Source organism: Cucurbita pepo, chromosome 16 (genome assembly GCF_057944985.1).
Source record: "Cucurbita pepo subsp. pepo isolate OVF chromosome 16, ASM5794498v1, whole genome shotgun sequence".
NCBI lineage: Eukaryota > Viridiplantae > Streptophyta > Magnoliopsida > Cucurbitales > Cucurbitaceae > Cucurbita > Cucurbita pepo.
Window position 1 is genome coordinate 5,817,134 of NC_141813.1, and position 7,696 is coordinate 5,824,829.

Consider the following 7,696-nt stretch of genomic DNA (forward strand, 5'->3'; position numbering starts at 1 on the left):
AACAGTGACGTTTTATGGGTGAGGAAACAGTGTGCCGTTTTATGGGTGAGGAAACAGTGTGACGTTTTAGGAACAGTGACGTTTTATGGGTGAGGAAATAGTGTGACGTTTTATGGGTGAGGAAACAGTGTGACGTTTTATGGGTGAGGAAACAGTGTGACGTTTTATGGGTTAGGAAACAGTCGCATTCTGATGTTCGAAATAGTGGCATTCTGATGATCGAAACAATGGCATTCTGAAATAGTGGCATTCTGATGATCGAAACAATGGCATTATGAAATAGTGGCATTCTGATGTCTAGGAACAATGACGTTTTATGGGTTAGGAACAGTGACATTCTGATGTCTAGGAACAGTGACGTAAATAGTGGCATTCTGATGGTTTTATGGGTTAGGAAACAGTGGTATTCTGATGTCTAGGAACAGTGACGTTTTATATGTTAGGAAACAGTGGCATTCTGATGTCTAGGAACAGTGACGTAACCAGTGGCATTCTGATTTTTTATGGGTTAGGAAACAGTGGCATTCTGATGTCTAGGAACAGTGACGTTTTATGGGTTAGGAAGCAGTAACATTCTAATGTCTAGGAACAGTGACGTAAACAGTAACATTCTGATGCTATATTTAGTTTTAGAAGACCTTATAAATACATAGCAAACAGTGGCATTCTTATGTCTATATTTAGATTCAGAAGACCTTATAAATACATTTGTAGTGGCCGCATTCTAATGTCTAGGTTAGGAAACAGTGGCGTATAGGTTAGGAAACAGTGGTGTATAGGTTAGGAAACAGTGGTGTATAGGTTAGGAAACAGTGGCGTATAGGTTAGGAAACAGTGGCATTCTGATGTCTATATTTAGTTTTAGGAACAGTAACGTTTTATAGGTTAGAACCGTGGCATTTTGATGTCTATATTTTGTTTTAGAGGACCTTGTAAATACATTTGTAGTGGCGGCATTCTGATGACAATTGTAGGGGCGGCATTCTGATGTCTAGGTTAGGAAATAGTTGCATTCTTATGTCTATATTTAGTTTTAGAAGACCTTATAAATACATTTGTAGTGGGGGCATTCTCATGTCTATATTTAGTTTTAGAAGACCTTATAAATACATGGCATTTTGATGTCTATATTAAATACATTTTTAGTGGCATTCTGATGTCTATATTAAATACATTTTTAGTGGCATTCTGATGTCTATATCTAGTTTTAGGAGACCTTATAAATACATTTATTATTTCTAATGTAAAATAGTAAAGCAGAGAAGAGAAAAAAAAAAAAAAACAGAGGAACAGAGTGTTCTTTGTCGTCTTCTATCGTTAGTGTGTGAGATTTATTTCACAAATTTGTGAGTTTTCTTTAACTAATTGGTATCAAGCCAATGGCGAATGTGACGGGTCAAATGCTGCTATCGCGACTAACGAAGACAAAATATGAGAATTGGAGCATTCATATGAAAGCTCTTCTCGGTTCTCAAGATGCATGGGAGGTGGTCGAAGAAGGGTTAAAAGAACCAAAAGATACCATGGGTTATACAGCGACACGAAACAAGACATTAAAAGAGGTGCGATCAAAGAATAAGGAGGCACTGTACATGTTGTTCCGAGCCGTTGACGAGTCGGGCTTTGAGAAGCTTGCCAGTGCAACTACTTCAAAGAAGCGTGAAACATTTTAGGAAAAGTGTTCAAAGTAATCGACCAAATCAAGCAAGTGCGTCTCCAAACTCTTCGTGGCATGTTGGAGAGCAGAGCATGAAGATGAAGGAGTCAGAAAATGTATCTGACTACATCATGTATGTACAAACTGTGGTAAAGCAACTCAACCGGCATGGAGAAATATTAGCCGAGATGCGGGTTTTGGAGAAGATTTTAAGCTCATTAACCAACAACTTTGAGAATCTTGTATGCGCGATAGAAGAGTCAAATGACCTAGCGACGTTCACAGTCGGTGAGCTAGCCGGTTCTCTCGAGGCACACGAACAACGTAAGAAGAAGAAGGAGGAAACACTCGACCAAGCACTTCAAACCAAGGCGTCAATCAAAGATGAAAAGATACTCTACTCTCAAAATTTTGAAGGTAGAGGTTGTGTCAATGAAAGTATTAAAAATGGTCATGGTGGTCAAGGCAGCAGTCATGAAGGATACTATAAGAAGAAGGGATAGTTGAGCCAAGAAAATTGGCATGGAAGAGGACGCAGTCGAGGAAGAGGGGGCCGATCAATTTACTCCAACATTCAGTGCTACAAATGTCACAAATATGGTCACTATGCGAACGATGGTAACTCCGACAAATGTTACAATTGTGGCAGAGGGGCATGAACATTCAAGACCCGTGCCTCGACCCAGTTCGCGACTTGCTCATGTGTCAATGTCCCTCAACGACAGGATCACTATTGCATACACCGGCCCCTTCGGCTCAGCTTCTCGGAATTCTAGGCTAAAAAATGACATATTTTGCTCGATTTGACATTTTTGACACCAACCTTTACGTTTTTTACCTTTTTGAAGCTGATTTTTTTTAATATAGGTAATTATGAGTCAGTTAATAGAGGGCCTAGTGGGGGAATTAAGGAACGAGATATTGACAAAGGCTCACAACTCATCTTTTGCTATGCACTCAGGTAGTACAGAAAATCAGAGTGTCCTTGAGATTTAGGCGTAAGGGTAAACTTGAACAATACTAACTTTTGTAGAAGCTTGAAAAATCACGTCGTGGCCATTTTAAATCTCTAGTGAGTTCAATTGATTTCAATAATGATAAGATTGTATTTTTATTTTACCTTTATTTGAGTTGTCAGAAGTGGGATTTGAACGCACACCCTCTGATCCCGCATTCGTTGGAGAGGGGAATGAAGTATAACTTATAAGTCTTTAAACATCTCTCCGGTAGGCGTGATTTAAAATGATTCTGACGGCAATATATAATGGGAAAAAATGGACAATATTTTTTAGCGATTGGAAAAGGGAACGAAATATTCCTTATAAGGACCTGGAAACCTCTCCCTAGTAGACTCATTTTAGAATTGTTCGGTTGATGGTGATACGTAATGGACAAAATTGGACAATATTTGTTAGTGGATGGATTGTGTGATCGAACATAGGTTGGAGAGGGGAAGAAACATCCCTCATAAGGATGTGGAAACCACTCCCTAATAGATGCTTTTAAAACTGTGAAGTTGACAGTAATACATAAGAGCCAAGCTGAAAATATTTACTGATGCTGGGCTTGAGCTATTACGAATGATTAGCTAGAATAACTCAGTTGGTTAGAGCGTGTGGGCTTTAACAACAAGGTCGGGGCTTGAGCTATTACAAATGATTAGCTAGAATAGCTCAGTTGGTTAGAGCGTGTGGCCTTTAACAACAAGGTCTGGGCTTGAGCTATTACGAATGATTAGCTAGAATAACTCAGTTGGTTAGAGCGTGCGGGCTTTAACAACAAGGTCGGGGCTTGAGCTATTACAAATGATTAGCTAGAATAGCTCAGTTTGTTAGAGCGTGTGGGCTTTAACAACAAGGTCGGAGGTTCTGCTAATATGAATGAATTCATTCCTTAAGGTAGTGGAAAACATCTTTTGAATAGAAATTTTGAATCAATTTAATAAAAGAATAGCACTTTATAAAAGAAAACCTTTCTAAGTAAGTTGTCCAAAGTGGGATTTCAACCCACGCACTCTCACAAGGACCAAAACTTGACTCCTAATGCCTTCGACCACTTAGCCATCCTAACTATTTATTGTGAGCCCTAACATTGGTTGGAGAGCAGAATGATGCATTCCTTATAAGGGTGTCGAAACCTCTCCCTAAAAGACGCGTTTTAAAACATTTAAACTTACGACGATACGTAATAGGCCAAAACAAACAATATTTGCTAGCAATTGGAGAGGAGAACCAAACATTTCCTATAAGGTTGTGGATATCTCTTTCTAGTAGACATATTTTAAAATCGAGAGGCTGATGATGATACGTAATTAGCAAAAGTAGACAATATCTGAAAGAGGTGGGCTTGGTTTGTAACAAATTGTATTAAAGCTAGTCATCGAGTGGTGTGCCAACGAGGTTGCTGGAAACACAAGGGGGTGGATTGTAAAATCCCACATCAGTTGGGGAGGGGATGAAACATTTCTTATAAGCATGTGGAAATCTCTTACTATTAGATGTGTTTTAAAACCGTGAGGTCCACGACGATATGGAATGAGTCAAAGTAGACAATATCTAGGCTAATATTCATAATTTGTTGGAATAGTTTAGTTGGTTAGAGAGGGGATGAAACATTGATTATAAGAGTGTAGTGGGCTTGAGCTATTACAAATAATTAGTTGGAATAGCTCAGTTGGTTAGAGCGTGTGGCTGTTAACCACAAGGTCGGAGGTTTAAACCCTCCTTTTAGCGATGGGAATAAGTCTACCTACACCAAATTAACTGAAGGTGAATTGTTTGAAGTGTGAGTGGCTCATACTTAGTGACGGTTGCAAGTGTTCTCCTTTTGATTGTTCACAATAATGTTATGATACGCGATATTGTATACACCACAATACTACATGCACTCCCTTCCCTCCATGGTATATCAACTGCATGAGTGTATGCTAGTTGAAGCCCAGGTCAATGGGCATGTATGCGAGCTCGCGGAGTACTGCACATCAAATTACACCACAATACTACATGCACTCCCTTCAAGCCCAGGTCAATGGGCATGTATGCGAGCTCGCGGAGTACTGCACATCAAATTCTACTAGGACAGGAATATGAGACCAAGGGCATGAAATGTGTTATGATAACCATGATTTCATGTGTTTGCATTACCCTCTACAAATTCTACTAGGACAGGAATATGAGACCAAGGGCATGAAATGTGTTATGATAACCATGATTTCATGTGTTTGCATTACCCTCTACTAGTAGTGGGGTTACTTCATGAGTATTTCTTAAAATACTCAAGATATGCAAGGCACCGTCGAGATGACGACCATAGGATCCAACGTATAAATACGGTTAACACCATGAGAAAGAAGGAGAAGAAACTAGATGTAGACAACAAGTTTTGATACGGAGGAATGAAGAAAGGAAAATGCGTAGAAATGAATGGAGAAGACGAAGTCCACCTGTTCGGACCCAAACTCGAATACCAGCAACCTCATACCCAGTTTGGTCTAGTAACCAGATACCTAACACAGCAACCAGATACCCACCAACAACCCGTCCAGTAGTCCAATTCCTCTGTGCTTTGCCCAAAAACCCACATTCAAGCCCAAATACACAGAACACAGCCCAACCCACGGATCCACTACACAGACTTGTGTGCCCACATGAACATTCGAGACCCGCACCTTGAACCAGTTCCCAACCTGCTCATATGTCAACGTCCCTCAGCGACAGGGTCACTGTTGCATACACTGGCTCCTTCGGCTCAGCCTATCGGAGTCCTAAGCTAAAAATTGGTGTATTAGGCTTGGTTTGACATTTTGACACCGACCTTTACTTTTTTTGCCCTTCCGAAGCTTATTTTGACTCTAATATAAATATTTAAGGTCAGTATAACGTCTTATTTCTGAAGTTCAAGTTAAATTAGATTAGAAATGTAAATTACTAACGAAGTGAGACGGACGTTTTAATAGGAAACTGTTGGGTTTTATATCCGAAAACTCATAGTTTGTAAACAAAAACATATTCTATTTTCAATAAAGTTATTATTGTTGTTTATTCAGTAAAGATTGTTATTGAATAAAGTGAACTTTCCGATCATTAATCTAAATCCATTAAACTAAGAACACTCTGGCTATAGTATGATTACTTGAACTATATGTAGAGACATAAGAGTGGATCAAGTTCAAGTATATGGTCAAAATGATCTATAGTATAAGGATAAGGCTGAGTACCTTATTCTAGGGACACTATGGATGCGGCCCACTTTTGTATATGATATAAACAATGTGATCACTAAATTGTACATGTGGAGACATGTGAGTGGGGACGTCCTATGCAATGAGTATTGCATAAGATCAGACCATGAAGAAAACCACTCTCACTTTATAATGTCGTTTACTGTTGAGACTGATTTTCTTTTCATTCGATAATCTAGGTAACTCGGTTTTAATCCTTAGCTAACAATGAACTCTTGTTTATTCAGAATTATCCTTAGATTTGAATGGGTGAGAGTGGCTCTAGTTCGCCGACTCAATAGGCCTCCCATTTTAGAGGTAAGACTGGGTGAATGGCTGGGACGTGGGGTGCAAGACGGAATTCACTCCTACCCACTTTTAGGGATAGAAGAGAGATAGTTCCCTTAAGCATTGACTCCAGGTCTCGAACAAGGGGCCCCACCCTCTCATTGGCCTGAGAGGGATTCGGTTTACTGGTTGGACCACAAACAATTGTTCATTAGAGGATTAGTGAGACATAAGGAACAAGCAGTAACTTCAGGGGTAAAATGGTAAATTGACCTAACTCTAGTTACAAACAACTTGTGAATGATCGACTTACTAATCATGGTTATATCAAATGGACAGAAATATATCTATAGTGAGGGGAGTGCAACTACTAGGCTATAGTGGAGTGTCCTAGTAGTTTAAGAATATTGGTTAACCAGGTTAATGAGTTTAACCGGTTAACTTGGATTGTTGGAGCCCATGATCTATAGGTCCATTAGGTCCCTATGCTAGCTCATATCGGACTAAACCATAGAACAGTGTGACGAGTGAGTTCGAAGTGTTCGAATTCAAATTAGGGAATATGCGCTACGTATATACGATATATTTAACCGCATTTTTGTTTTATTTACGAATTAAACAAAAAGAGAGAATCTGAGATATTTAAATAAGATTTAAATATCTAATCAATTATGTGTCGGAATTGATTGGGATTGACATTTGAATTAATATTAAATATTAATTAAATAGTTTAATTAAGCATTTAATGTTACTTTAATTTTAAATTAATTATTCAAATTAATTGTTGACTTAAAATAAAGAAAGTCAAAATGTTGACTTCATTTAATGTAAAAATCCATGTCAGTGAAATTTTGAAGTGTCAAAATTTGGTTTAACCAAACTTGCATGCTTGCCAAATAAACCCCACAAGTTTGAGTGGAATTTTGAGTGTCAAAATTTGGTTAACTCAAACATGCATGCTTGCCACATAATCCCAAACATTTGAGTTGAATTTTGAGTGTCAAAATTTGGTGATCTCAAATTTGCATGAACATGCAAACATGACTCTTTAAATAGAGTGATCATGGTACATGGAAGGTCTTCTTCTTCTTGGTGAAAAACCTTGAGAAAAATCTCTCACAAACACTCTCTTCATATATACAAAATCCCACCCAAGTTTAGTCACTCACCGGATTTCACAATCCCGTTCTAAGGCTGGAGGATAGTGAAGAAGACACTAGTGGTGGTTCGAAACCGGTTCGTGAGGAAAAGGAGTTTGAACTACAAAAGGTTAGTATTCAAACTCATAAAGTTTTAATACTTATGAACATGCTAGTTATTTACTATAATGGATGTTCTAAAAGTGCTTAAGATCCAAATTACTTGCGCATGTGTTATATTAACACTATCAGAAACAACTCCCGACAACACTTGGAGTAACTTCGAGAGACAAAATTCAAACGTACTTGAGTTTAGGGAAAATGTCGGCCAAGACCAACCAAGTAAGTGGCCTTACTATCGGTTAAGTCGAACAACTTGATTTATCTATGACG

At 38.5% G+C, this 7,696-nt stretch overlaps 1 non-coding gene across 1 annotated transcript; it reads left to right on the forward strand.

The window, feature by feature from the left end:
• The first annotated feature begins 4,315 nt into the window (after positions 1-4,315).
• On the forward strand, positions 4,316-4,389 carry TRNAN-GUU (transfer RNA asparagine (anticodon GUU)). The gene has a single exon. It is a non-coding gene; the product is annotated as a tRNA-Asn (tRNA).
• The last annotated feature ends 3,307 nt before the right edge of the window (positions 4,390-7,696 follow it).